The sequence below is a fragment of the Eleutherodactylus coqui genome, unplaced genomic scaffold, assembly GCF_035609145.1.
Source record: "Eleutherodactylus coqui strain aEleCoq1 unplaced genomic scaffold, aEleCoq1.hap1 HAP1_SCAFFOLD_728, whole genome shotgun sequence".
In the NCBI taxonomy this organism is placed as follows: Eukaryota; Metazoa; Chordata; class Amphibia; order Anura; family Eleutherodactylidae; genus Eleutherodactylus; species Eleutherodactylus coqui.
In genome coordinates this window covers 19,425-32,758 of record NW_027102045.1, presented here as the reverse complement: position 1 = coordinate 32,758, position 13,334 = coordinate 19,425, and positions in this window count along the sequence as shown.

Here is a 13,334-nt window from a genome sequence, read left to right as displayed (position 1 = left end):
TCGTTTTTCATTTTCCAATTTCTCAAGTCTAGATCCTGCAGAAACACACACACGGTCTCCAAAGGAATCTGAGGAGTCCTCAGAGTGTCGTATAAAGCCACTCTCTTCGTTAGCTCCTTCCAAGCCTCGAATGAGGCCACCATGGTTGGCGAAAGACCTCTAGTATCTACTTTCACTTCTGTCTTTGGGTCCGCCAGACCCGCCATGGCTTCCAAAGATGCAGCAAAGAGGAGTGGCCTGCATGTGTCAAGTCTTATAAAATTGCTCTCCATACCAACCCAACCTGTTCTGTCCTCCCGTAGAAGCCAGCACCTTGTTTGATTCAGGAGAGAGGCCTTGTAATATTTTGCTATATCCGGAATGTCAGCCCCCCCTTTGGACCGTCGCATCGCTAAAATAGACAGTGACAGACGCGACTTTTTTCCCCCCCAAATGTAATCCGACATTTGTTTTTGGATTTTTGATAACGTATTTTTTGAAGTGACAATCGGTAGGACTCTGAATAAATAAAGAACTTTAGGGAGAAGTTTCATTTTATACGTCATAACTCTGCCGTACCATGTCAAGTTGAGTTTATTTAGACGTTCTATCTCTCTCTGTAAAGAGTCTAGTAGCCCGGGATAGTTAATTTTTTCCAGGACGCTCATGTTGGGGGACAAGTGGATTCCTAGGTACGGGATGTCATTCTTTCTCCACTCAAATGGGAATTCCCTCTCTATTGCTTCCCTCAAGTCCCCTGGTATATTCACACCCAATATCATAGATTTATTTACATTTAGTTTATATTGCGAGACCCCGCTAAAAACCCGCAAGACCTTCTGGGCAGCTCTCAGTGAGCTCAGCGGATGCGTCACAGTAATAATCACGTCATCCGCGAAAAGTCCAATTTTGTGCTGGCGGAAATTCAGCGGGATCCCCCTTACCCCGGGCGACGCCCGGATAGATTCAGCTAGTGGTTCGACCGTGAGAACATACAGGATAGGGGATAACGGGCAGCCCTGTCTAGTGCCGTTTGTTATCCTAAAAGGCTCTGACAAAATTCCATCCACTAACGTCCTGGCTGATGGTGACGAATACAGGGCACGAACAGCCCGTACCAGTCCCTCCCCCATGCCAAACCTCTCCATGGTTCTGAAGGCATACTCCCAGTGAACCCGGTCGAATGCCTTTTCGGCGTCAAGCGCGAGCATCACCACGGGGGAACGAGTCGATCTCGCCGAGTGTAAGAGATTTATTATCCTTCGCGTGCCATCTGAGGCCTGCCTCCCCTTCACAAAGCCGACCTGGTCGGAGTGGATAATCTCAGGGAGAATATTTAGGAGTCGCCTTGCCAGGGTTTTGAAATAAATCTTCACGTCAGTGTTTAGTAATGAAATTGGCCGAAAATTTGAGGGATCGTCAGGGGATTTACCTTGTTTTGGAAGAACTACTATAGTTGCTTGCAAGGATTCTCCAGGAAAAGCGCCTCTTTGCATGGCTCTGTTGAAATTTCTTACTAAATATGGGGATAGTAATCCCTGGAATAGTTTATAATATTCGGCTGAAAAGCTTTTTGATTTTTCATAGTTGAGATCGTATCTGCGACCTCCTCTGCTGACATTTCTTTGTCAAGGTCTACTGCTTGGGAGGGAGATATTTTTGGTATGTTTAATTTATTTAGAAAGTCTTCTATCGCGGCACCTCTCGGATGGCTCAATGAGGGGTCGTCTTTCAAGTTGTACAAGTCACTATAATATTTACGGAATCTTTCTGCGATTTTTTGGGGGTGAGTTATTTTAAATTCTTTATTTTTTGAGTTCCACACAAAAGGAATACTCGCTCTTATTATTCTTTTTTTTACTAGGGTGGCCATCCACTTGGTTGGCTTATTTATCGAGGAATAAATATTAGCCCTCCGTGCCGTAACCTCTTTATCGAAGTCACTTTGCAAAATATTGCGTAATTCAAGACGCGCTTTAATTAATTTATCATGGGAAGACCGCGACGGAACCGCCTGCAGCTCGTCCTCTAAAAGCTGGATATCTGAAATCAAGGATTCTGTTTTTTTGAGCTTTTGTCTCTTATACCTAGCACCCAACTTTATAAGGACCCCTCGCATAAAGGCCTTGTGGGCATTCCATAGAACATTGGGGTCTATGTCTGGAGAGTCGTTCAACCTAAAAAATTCTTCCATGTCCTTTTTAATTTCTTTCTTGTATTCAGGGAGTTGCATTAGGTATGTATTATTTTTCCACAATCTAGTCACCTGACGGGGCCTACCCAGGGCAAGTGTTGTCACTGTCGGAGCATGGTCCGACCATGTGGCCGTACCGATTTCCGCTTTTGCCACTGAGGAGATTAATTGTTTGTCGACCAAGCATAGGTCGATACGGGAGAACGACTTATGACGAGATGAGTAAAAAGTATACTCCCTTGACGTTGCATTAAGGCAGCGGAACGTGTCCAGGAGAGCATTCCTCCGAAGCCAATGGCCCAGAGAAGCTGCCCTCTTTGTAGTGTGGTGAGTGGAATCGATGTTACCCTCAGGTATTAGATTAAAGTCCCCACAGAAAATCAGCGGACCACATGAAACCTTAGAAACTTTTTTCATAAGCTTGTTCAAAAAGTGTATCTGTTTTACATTCGGGGCATAAATGTTGACTAGTGTAATTTGCGTTCCATTCAGAGAGCCCACCAGAACTATATATCGACCTTTAGGGTCGCTGATCTGTTTTTCAACATTGAACGTTATGGACTCCCTGACTGCAACCAAAACGCCCGCCTGCTTCTTGGGGGCACACGCATAGATAATATGTGGGAAACTCTTATGTGACATACGGGGGCAGTCTATGTCAAGAAGATGTGTCTCCTGGATACATACAATATCTGCGCTGCACCGGGGAGCCTCCTTCCATACGGAGCTTCTCTTGTGTGGGGAGTTCACCCCGTTGGCATTCAGCGATAGTATCTTCAACGCCATTTCCATTGGAACGGCGTAACGGAGCTAGGAGACGGGGAACCCCAGTAGTGAGTAATGCCTGTTGAAACAAAACTACAAACAAAGCGGAAAAAGAATATTCTGGTTATGCAATAATTCACACAATTTGACGAAGTGCATTTAAAATGCAAAAACGCATCGTAAGAGAGATAAAAACAGCAAAACATACTGACGTAAATAGGCAAGCAACTGCTTGCGGGCTCGTTTAGGGGGATGAAAGTTCGCAGGGAAGTGCGAGTGTGCAACCTTCACACCTGCAGGTCCTTAATACGGTAGGACTTAATGCAAGAAAACAGCTGTCCTGTGTGACAGCAAGGAGTAAGATGGTCAAGGGTCTCTCACCCGGGATTCTCCAGGACGATTATCAGCACGCATGGGTGAAGAATCTTTTATCTTGATACCCCACGTTTTCAAGATAGCTTTGGCCGAGGTAGGGTCATGAAAGATGTGAAGAGAATTTTCCTTTGTTGCAAGGATTTTCGTGGGAAAACCCCACCTGTACGGGATCTTCGCCTCTCTCAGGGCCAGAGTGATGTCTGCAAAGTTGCGCCTCGCCTCCATAGTAGCCTGCGAAAGGTCGACAAATAAACGGATCTCTGAATAGGGGCTCGGCAAGACCCCCATCTTCCTCGCGGCACTCATGAGAGCCTCTTTCGTGCTATAATAGTGAATACACACTATAATGTCTCTTGGACTGGTATCTTTCAAAAATTTTGGTAAAGGCAGCCTGTGAGCTCTATCTATCTTGAGCTCATGCTCAGGAATGTTTGGAAGAATTTTCTGGATTAGACGTAAAACATAGTCGTGGATTTCGGTGTTGGTGATCTTCTCGGGGACGCCACGTATTTTAACATTGTTGCGCCTATTCCTATCTTCTAGGTCTGCTATTTTATTCTGCAACTTGGTAACCGTATTCTCCAGATCATAGTGCGCATCTATAAGCTTGTTATGGGATTTTACAAGCTCTCCCATTTTGTTTTCTGTGGTATTCAGTCTATTGTTAACCTCTAGGACTGAGGTGTCCACATGTTGAGTTAGGCTCTTCAAGTCTGCCTGTATTGTATTCCTTAAAGCCATTATGGCCTCTTTAATATAAAGTTCAGAGGCAGGTTTTTCTGTTGCATTCAAATTATCTAATTCACCTTCCAAAACTACATCAGAGGCACTCACATCGGGATTAACCTCCTCAGTGTCAACCGACAATTTCTGCCGTTGCTTAGCTGGACTGTTAGAGGCAGAAGCAGGATTATCTTTCTGCAGCGTGGCCGCCGCCATCTTGTTTTTTGTGTTACGGCCAGGGGGGACATTAGGTTTCTTTTTGCCCTCACCCTCAGCTTCTCTTCTGCTATGGGACAGGGTTCCCGTCTCCCACAGCGTGTTCTCTTCCTCCCCACTACTCCCAGGGAGCAGGACATGAGGACTGTGAGAGTCCCTTACCGGGTCGTTGTCTGCAGGCTCTGCCGCTCCGTCTGCCGCCATTTCAGGGAGAGGAGCGCGCGGAGTGAAAAACTCCTCTAAGCGCGTCGGTTTGGCTTTTGAATTCCTTCTCCGGGACGTCGCCATGACCAGCGGAGCTTCCCCTTGCTGTACGGAGAGAACAGGTAAGCCCTCCGTTGCTTTAACCGTCGCTGAAGGTCGCTACCGAGCGGAGTCTATGTAGACACGGCCGTCTCGGTCCTACACCAAACCACGCCCCCCAAAATAGCGCTTTCTTCATGGAACTTTTACCCATCACTTGTCAGACTGAGGTGGTCACCTGACCCAGTAAGCCATCTTGTTCTCCGTCGTCTTGTATATTTTGGAACATAGTTTTGGTGATGGAAGTGTCAATAAGGTTTGTAGCCATCCTTGGATACATGGAATACAGCAGCAACCGCAGAGTACTAGAATGGAGGCAAATACTGACACATAGACTAGTGTGGAGTATATGACTTGTGACCCGGGTCCAAAAAAGTTTTTAACCAGTCCCTGAATGGATCATCTATGCCAGAGTTATCAGCTGGTTCATTTTATTATGCACTAGCTTACCCGTCGCGCGTTGCTGCAAAGACAGACATACATACATACATACATTCATTTTTATATATCTAGATAACAACCAATCACAGCACAGCTTTCATATTACATCAGTGGTATAATATATAACAACCAATCGCAGCGCAGCTTACAGGTTACCTCAGCTTTATAATATATAACACCCAATCACAGCGCAGCTTTCATGTTACCTCAGCAGTATAATATATAACAGCCAATCACAGCGCGACTTTTAATTTGCCTCAGCAATATAAAAAATAGCAACCAATCACAGCACAGCATTCATTTTACCTCAGCAGTATAAGAAATAGCAACCAATCACAGCGCAGCTTTCATGTAACCTCAGCAGTATAAGTAGCAACCAATCACAGCACAGCTTTCATGTTGCCTCAGCAGTATAATATATCGCAACCAATCACAGCACAGCTTTCATGTTACCTCAGCAGTATAAGTAGCAACCAATCACAGCACAGCTTTCATGTTACCTCAGCAATATAATATATAGCAACCAATCACAGCACAGCTTTCATGTTACCTCAGCATTCTCAATATCCAGCAAATGTCTTGCGAAATGTTCGGCGGATGCATCATTTTGTAGTTGAACACGCATCCCGTTGCTCGTAATGCCTTTTGCTTTTGTGCTTGAGATGGAAATCAAACGATCTTTGTCTGGGGGGCATAACTGTCGACGATGCTCGCACGCGCGCCACCTATCGTAGGATAGTTGTACTATGCCAGTAATCTTCCCAGGTGTGTACTTAACAACTTCCCAAAGTTTCATGGCAATCGGATGAATGGTGTAGTAATGCATAACGGACAGACAGACAGACATTCATTTTTATATATATAGATGACATCAGAAAGTGAGAGAATTAAAGCTTAAAATTGAATAATTGGATAATTAAGTTGAGACCCATTAGCTTTTGCTATTAATGACATAATCAATGCTCTTGCCAAATTTCAAGTTTTTATGACATTGGGAAGTGAGAGAATTAGATTCAGTATGTAAAATTTGGACGTTTTTTCTTTTGCGCTTAGAATTGAATAATCGAGTTGGGACCTAATGACTTTTCCTATTTAGGACATAATCAATGCTCGTGCCAAATTTCAAGTTTCTATGACATTGAGAAGTGAGAAAATTAGATTCCGTACGTAAAATTTGGACGCTAATTCTTTGGCGCTTAGAATTGAATAATCGAGTTGGGACCCATTAACTTTTCGTATTTATGACATAATCAATGCTCGTGCTAAAATTCAAGCTTTTATGACATTGGGAAGTGAGTAGAGATGAGCGAGCATACTCGTCCGCGCTTGATACTCGTTCGAGTATTAGGGTGTTCGAGATGCTCGTTACTCGTAACGAGTACCACGTGATGTTCGAGTTACTTTCACTTTCTTCCCTGAGAAATTTGCGCGCTTTTCTGGCCAATAGAAAGACAGGGAAGGCATTACAACTTCCCCCTGCAACGTTCAAGCCCTATACCACCCCCCTGCAGTGAGTGGCTGGCGAGATTAGGTGTCACCCGAGTATTGAAATCTGCCCCTCCCGCGGCTCGCCACAGATGCATTCTGACATTAGTTCAGGGAAAGTGCTATCGTGTTGGAGCTGCTATAGGGAGAGTGTTAGGAGTATTTGGGGTTTCAAGAACACCAACCGTCCTTCTTAAGGCCATAAATCTTCTCTATATGCGCTCAATGGGGCCGGCGGCAGCAGCGCCGACCCCATTGAGAACATATAGAAGACAAATCCTGCTTCTCTGCCACAGCTGTAACAGCTGTGGCAGAGAAGAACGATGTTTGCCCATTGAATTCAATGGAGCCAGCAATACAGCAGGTTCCACTGAAAGCAATGGGCTGCCGGCGTGCGCGGGGATGAATTGTCGGGAAGGGGTTAAATATATAAGCCCTTCCCTGCAATTCATCCAGAAATGTGTAAAAATAAAAATATATACTGGCGTATAAGGCGACGGGGCGTATAAGACGACCCCCAACTGTCACCTTATACGCCGGCAATACAGTGGAGCAAAGAATAAAAATCATTACTTACTTCTTCTGACGTTCTGCGGCGCTCCTGCAGGCTGTTGCTCCCTCCTGGTGTTCTGCGGCGCTCCTGCAGGCTGTTGCTCCCTCCTGGTTCCCGGCAGAGCATTGATTTCTCTACGAAGGGCTTTAAATCCCCGCCTCCAGAAACACACGTGCCTTCAGCCAATCACAGCCAATGACAATGATGTCATTGAATGGCTGTGATTGGCTGTGTTTCTGGAGACGGGGATTTCAAGCCCTGTGTCCAGAAAGCAATACTCTGCCGTGGACCAGGAGGGAGCAACAGCCTGCAGGAGCGCCGCAGAACGTCAGAAGAAGTAAGTAATGATTTTTATTCTTTGCTCCACTGTATTGCCGGCGTATAAGGTGACAGTTGGGGGGTCGTCTTATACGCCCCGTCGCCTTATACGCCGGTATATATTTTTATTGTAACACATTTCTGGATGAATTGCAGGGAAGGGCTTATATATTTAACCCCTTCCCGACAATTCATCCTGCGATCCCCGGCAGCCCATTGCTTTCAGTGGAACCTGCTGTATTGCTGGCTCCATTGAATTCAATGGGCAAACATCGTTCTTCTCTGCCACAGCTGTTACAGCTATGGCAGAGGAGAACGATCTTTACGCTGACAGTGCGGGGGGGGCCCACTCTTGCCGCTATTGTGGCTTAATAGTGGGAGCTGGGAACTTGAGATGCAGCCCACTATGTAGCCCCTCGCCTGCCCTATCCGTTGCTGTGTCGTTCCCATCACTTTGTTGAATTGCCCAGATTTTCACAAACGAAAACCTTAGCGAGCATCGGCGATATACAAAAATGCTCGGGTCGCCCATTGACTTCAATGGGGTTCGTTACTCGAAACGAACCCTCGAGCATTGCGAAAATTTCGTCCCGAGTAACGAACACCCGAGCATTTTGGTGCTCGCTCATCTCTAGAAGTGAGAGAATTAGATTCCGTACGTAAAATTTGGATGCTAATTCTTTTGCACTTATAATCGAATTGGGACCGATTAGCTTTTCCTATTTATGACATAATCAATGCTCGTGCCAAATTTCAAGTTTTTATGACATCGAGACCTTAGAAAATTAGATTCCGTATGTAAAATTTGGACGTTTTTTCTTTTGCGCTTAGAATTGAATAATCGAGTTGGGACCTAATAACTTTTCCTATTTATGACATAATCAATGCTCGTGCCAAATTTCAAGTTTCTATGACACTGGAAAGTGAGAGAATTAGATTCCGTACGTAAAATTTGGACGCTAATTCTTTGGTGCTTAGAATTGAATAATCAAGTTGGGACCCATTAACTTTTCGTATTTATGACATAATCAATGCTTGTGCCAAATTTCAAGTTTCTATGACATTGGAAAGTGAGAGAATTAGATTCCGTACGTAAAATTTGGAAGTTAATTCTTTGGCACTTAGAATTGAATAATTGAGTTGGGACCCATTAACTTTTCCTATTTATGACATAATCAATGCTCGTGCCAAATTTCAAGTTTTTATGACATCGAGAAGTGAGAAAATTAGATTCTGTACGTAAAATTTGGACGCTAATTCTTTGGCGCTTAGAATTGATTAATCGAGTTGGGACCCATTAACTTTTCCTATTTATGACATAATCAATGCTCGTGCCAAATTTCAAGTTTTTATGACATCGAGAAGTGAGAAAATTAGATTCCGTACGTAAAATTTGGACGCTAATTCTTTGGCGCTTAGAATTGAATAATCGAGTTGGGACCCATAAACTTTTCCTATTTATGACATAATCAATGCTCCTGCCAATTTTCAAGTTTTTATGACATCGAGAAGTGAGAAAATTAGATTCTGTACGTAGAATTTGGACGCTAATTCTTTGGCGCTTAGAATTAAATAATTGAGTTGGGACCAATTATCTTTTCCTATTTTTGACATAATCAATGCTCGTGCCGAATTTCAAGATTTTATGACATTGGAAAGTGAGAGAATTAGATACCGAACGTAAAATTTGGACACTAATTCTTTGGCACTTAGAATTGAATAATGGAGTTGGGACCCATTAGCTTTTCCTATTTCTGACATAATCAATGCTCGTTCCAAATTTCAAGTTTCTATGACATCGGGAAGTGAGAAAATTACATTCCGTATGTAAAATTTGAGCGCTAATTCTTTTGCGCTTAGGATTGAATAATCAAGTTGGGACCCATTAACTTTTCCTATTTATGACATAATCAATGCTTGTGCCAAATTTCAAGTTTCTATGACATTGGGAAGCGAGAAAATTAGATTCCGTACATAAAATTTTGACGCCAATTCTTTTGCGCATAGAATTGAATAATCGAGTTGGGACCCATTAACTTTTCCTATTTATGACATAATCAATGCTCGTGCCAAATTTCATGTTTCTACAACATCGGGAAGTGAGAGAATTAGTGGCAATGATGGAAATCGAACGATCTACGCGGGGTGGGGCGTAACTGTCGACGACGCACGCGCGCCATTTATCGTAGGATAGTTGTACTATGCCTATAATCTTCCCAGGAGTGTACTCAACAACTTCCCAAAGTTTCATGGCGATCGGATGAATGGTGTAGTAGCGCATAAAGGACAAACAGACAGACAGACACATAGACAGACAGACACACACGCATACATTCAATTTTATATATAGATGAAAGTACAACAATATCCTCCAATCATTTTACAAACTCCTCCTCTTTCTGCTAGTAACATATAACAAGAGCCATTCTATTTTGCCATACCATAAGTGAGGTCATAGTTGTTCCTCTAGGCCCCTGATTGCATCTCTTGTATAATTAACAAATCTCTGTTGGTTATAGTATGTGTACTTAATACAGTCTACTTTATTATTCACTGTTGCCCACCATGCAAGAAGAGACTCAAACCCTCTGCAGCCATCCGTTTTCTCGCCCCATACTCGTCCGGTACCCCCCTTGGGACCCTGATGGCGTCATAGGTACCTTTGGGAGAGGAGTTCCTAGTTCTCCGTACATGGCCCTTGCTGTTGCCCTTGGAGGTCTTGAGGTGCATAGGCATTATCAGTTGTACCAAAGCACAATCCCGCTAGGGCCTGTACCTAGCACCTGTTCTAGGCACCTGTCACCACACAACCATTACACGTCTGTGTGTGCCCTCTGTAGCTCAGGCCATATCCCAGAGACAGCGTGCCCTTTACGGTTCTCCTCTCCGCACAGCATCCCTCAGGCAGTCTCCTGTAGTCTGCCTTGGTCCCATTACCTGGTAGCGCGAAGTAAGTATAACCCCAGGATCGGAGACAGCAGCAGGTATTTGGTCCCTGCCCACAGATGGAAACAGCAAACCCAATGTATAACATGGATCACTTATCTGTGGGGGGTAGGTACAGTTAAGAAGCTTAATCACACATTTTATGTTCATCACAGCTTGTGGACTTGTCATTAACTTTTATCTATCGTGGGGTCAAGTCTTTCTATCTCATATAATTATTATTAACATTCTCTATACACAATGTTTACTGCATAACATAAAGATTCACACAACTACTACTACTCCAATCATCTGCAGAGTCGCTTGATCCTCCAACCTTAACAACTGCCCCTCTGGAATTTCTCTTATCAGGGAGAGGTGATGGAGTAAGATAAACAGAGCTTTAACTCTTTCTAGACTCCTACATCTAACTGCAGCATCCTTGTGATATTTACCCTTAATAGGAACACTCAGGTCTCACATTATCAACAACTTAATAATTATTTTTTTCTTACCTGACATTATCACATTGAAAACACCATTTAACAATCAAACTCACTGCAAACCAATCACAGAACTGACATGTACACAAAGAACAGCAAGAATGGACGTTCCCTGTTTACACAAGTTTATACTAAACTTCATTCGTGATCATCTTCATTACAAGTCTATTCATTTCAAGCAAGCAGAGCATCGCTATCAGACTACTACGTTAGAGAGTGAGACACGCACTCCCCCCTCCCTTCTTCTCACTGAACTCTAAAGCTGAAAGGTGGGGGTGAAAGTGAAACAAGCATTCCAATGAAACAGATGGTTTAACCATTTGTGAGCTGACCCCACCACACAGAGCAGCACTCAAGCCATTGTCTGTCATCTTCATTTAATACTACTGTAAACCTTTATTCCTCCACTGTCTCATCCTAGGACTATCTGCATCATGTAATCATCCCTTCTGTCCTGCTGCCTACTATCCCTGATCTTTGTCAGTACTACCGTCACCCATAGCAACCTGTCGCCTCACTACCGTCACCCATAGCAATCTGTCGCCTCACTACTGTCACCCCTAGCAACCTGTCCCCTCACTACAGTCACCCATAGCAACCTGTCGCCTCACTACCGTCACCCATAGCAACCTGTCGCCTCACTACTGTCACCCATAGCAACCTTTCCCCGCACTACTGGACACTTATCTGAAGGAGACCATACATATTCCTCTGCTACGACTAAATATCCTGCAGTATCACCCTGAGCCTACCTTATAGCGCACACTTAAGATAGACCACATATCAAGAAACAGAGGACAGTGATGGAGGGTTCTGACTATTCTTACGCAATTCAGAGAAGGCACTAATCACTGGTGTTGTGTACTACAAGTGCAAGCATTGGGATGCCAGGTAAAGGTACATCTATGGGATGTGAGAAGCCAAGATGGCACCTGGGCAGCGGCCGAAGGTATTACAGTAGGTACTAAAATGGCCGTAGGGACGTGGCCTGACTAAGAGTACTATCAAGCCAGGCAAGCATTTAGCCATGCCTTATTCTTTTGTGTGCAATACCAACAAGTCCCTCATCTGACACATATCTATAATAATCTGTATTTGTATAGCACCATCATATCCCGCAGCGCTTACATAGAGAGGGGGGATACAGAAAGACAAAAGTACAAACATTACAGAACCACGGTTACATAGTAATCAGCTGATGGGAACATTAGGGGTGCGGGTCCTGCTCCAACGAGCTTACATACTACAAGTAATGGGGGGATACAGAAGGTAAAGGGGCTGGAGATGTGCACGGTATGGTGAGGTGGAAAGTGAGGGAGGCTATACACAGACAATGGTCAGACATTAAACTGTGTGACGGCAGAAACGGTATGACTGCAGGAGGGTTTTATGACGGCTAGCATGGCTTGGAGTGAATAAGTCAGGGAGCATATCTACCAGTATGGCGCTCGTCACTCCTTCTATAAAAGTTACACTCAGCGCTCTCCCAGCACCCCCCATCGTGTAGGATCAGGTAATATGATGATCAGCTCTGACAATTTCAGGGCTGTCATCAATAGCATTCCCCAGACTCACCAATACACCGAAAAGAAATGCTATTCCTGTCATTTTTGTCCTTACCGAGGAGGCCCTCGGGGAAGGGGTGTGGATTTCTTCACCGGGTTGAGATGAAGACCACCTAATGTGCCCCCCCCCCTCTGTAGCGGGCTAAACCAGACCCCCCACTGCCCCTGCTCTGCCTGTGTTACCTTATTATAGTGTGATTGGTGAATCCAGGTCAGCTGTTCAGCGATCCGTATTGCAGTAGGAGTGGTTAGGAATACCTGGTAAGTACAAATGGGGAAACCTGGTAAGGTCTTTCTCACTTTGGGGTCTTCTAGTTCTCTTTCTTTATCCCCTTGATGAGGACCCAATCACCTGGTGTTATTTCCCTTAGTAATGCTTTAGCCACTGTGGCTACATCTGCTGACCTGTGGGAAACACTTCTACCCACTTGGCTAAAGCATCCATGATAACTAGGCAGTATAGATGAGGGAGTATACTCGCTAAAGGCAATTGCTTGAGCGAGCATTGCCTTTAGCGAGTTTCTCCCCCGCTCGAGACTGCAGGTTCGGGTGTCGGCAGCGGGCACGGAGCTGCGGGGGAGAGTGGGGCGGAAAGGAGGGGAGATCTCTCTTTCCCCCCCGCTCCCTCCTGCTGACAGCCGCTACTCACCGCTCCCCCACGCCGCCACCCGAACATGCAGTCTCGAGCTGGGGAGATACTCACTAAAGGCAATGCTCGCTCGAACAATTGCCTTTAGCGAGTATACTCGCTCATCTCTACTAGGCAGTATTTCTTACCTTCACATTTGTATAATTCTATGTAGTCCATACAAATGTGTTGGAAGGGATACTGAGGTGTAGGACAGCGCCCCTCCTTGGTCTTATATTCCCTTGTGCATTGTGTTTAGCACAAATAATAGTTTGTAAACCCATAGGCTGTGAACACTTTCCATATGAGTGCTACCATCCCCCCTGTTGAGACATGACATAGGCCATGGCTCAAAACTACT